This window comes from Loa loa (assembly GCF_000183805.2).
Source record: "Loa loa unplaced genomic scaffold supercont3.136, whole genome shotgun sequence".
In the NCBI taxonomy this organism is placed as follows: Eukaryota; Metazoa; Nematoda; class Chromadorea; order Rhabditida; family Onchocercidae; genus Loa; species Loa loa.
In genome coordinates, this window is record NW_018108316.1 from 52,015 (window position 1) to 53,818 (window position 1,804).

The window sequence follows — 1,804 nt, forward strand, 5'->3', positions numbered from 1 at the left end:
AATTATTGAAGGTAAATTTGATTTTTTGAAAGTTTCGTTTATTTCATTATCCCATAATTTTACCTGTTTTCTGTTATTTTCAAAAATTTTATAATTTTCCACAAATTATCCACCGCGACAACTTTTCAATTCTTTTTTGAAAGAGTGAATTTTTCTTTTTTTTTTTTTTTTGTATATAATTTGCATATGTTTTATATTATTTTATATTTACTTTATATTATTTTGCATATGCTTTATATTTATATTATATACTAATTTGCATATGCTTTATGTTATGTCTTTTTATAAATCACAGGAATTCTTTTTTTAATCTTTTAATTTTTTTAATCTAATTAGAATAAATTATCAAAGTATTTATAATCTTTATGAAAAAATGTTAAATTTTTATAAGAAAATAAATCTATAGGATTTTTTAAATACTAAACAACATATTGATTGCAATTTACAATGCTTCAGTTTTTTTTCTTTCGATTGTTAATTTCATCAATTTCCAATTTTTCGAAATAAAAGGATGGTGAATGATTGATTAGTTAGGTTAATTAATTGTCCTTAGGATGTCAACAAAAAAAAAAAAATTAGTATCAACATTTATTCAGCAGCACATAATCATCCGAAAATTTTTATGTGGTGAGATTTTTGAGGGTAAAACATTCCAATGCATTTAATACATTTAACCAATTTCATTCATGAACCATCCTCCTAAAAATTATTCATTTTCAATATTTCAGAATAATTGTGTAGCATACCAATTTTGTTGCTAATGTGCAAAAGTAAAGTAATTTCAGGATTAAAGTTACATTTTACAGATTTTTATTTAAATTTTATATTAATTTTAAGAAAGAAAAAAGCTTGTTAAAGTTTCATTTTCGGTTTCCAGCTAAATTTTAAATTTAAAATATCTTATTTACTAAAATTTCGTTAATTATTGAAATTGATGGAAAATTGAATTGATATCTTATCTGTAGAATTCATTGTTGAATATTTGTTGGTCAAATTTGCTAATAGGATTAGTTTTTTTTCAAATTTTAACTCATTTACATATATCTTTGTTTACAGTGCATTTTAAATGAAGATTACTGTATCTTACTTGTTTTGATCACTACACCTTACATATGAAAGCTTTACACTTAACCTCTCTAATTACCATGTTCCATTTAAATTGGTCTTTAGCTATAAAGTTATTCTCTTTATATATATATATGTCAGGAAGTATAGTAAGCTTGATAAAGAAATTTCCAAACTCGATGATATGGTGACAAAGTGATCTTAAACATACCGTATGCCGTATTACATAGAATGAAAATTAGCATATATCACGAAACAAACTTGAAATTCTAATTCGAAGATTAACGTGAGGTATTTTTAAATGAAATAGAAGAGGAACAGAGAGATTATAAATAGGATGGATTTATGTCAAACAAATGTTCCATCTCTTTTGCCTAATCAAGGAGAATATTTTGAGGCCAAAGGCTATACTCAACATGACATGAGTCCTAAAATTAGCCAAATAATGAGGTTATTTCCCATTTATCAATTCTTCACATTTTCATCAATATATTATTATTGTTATTATTATTATTATTATCTACTATTATTATTAATTATTATTATTGTTAATTATTATTATTACTTATTGTCATTATTGTTATTACTATTATTATTGCTATTACTGTTATTATTATTATTATTAATCATCATTCTTAATTATTATTATTGATTACCGTCACTTCTTGCTTAAACTTTTTTCTCTTAACATAAGCATAAAATTTACTCTGAAATTTTTTAATTTATCTTTTGTTAATTC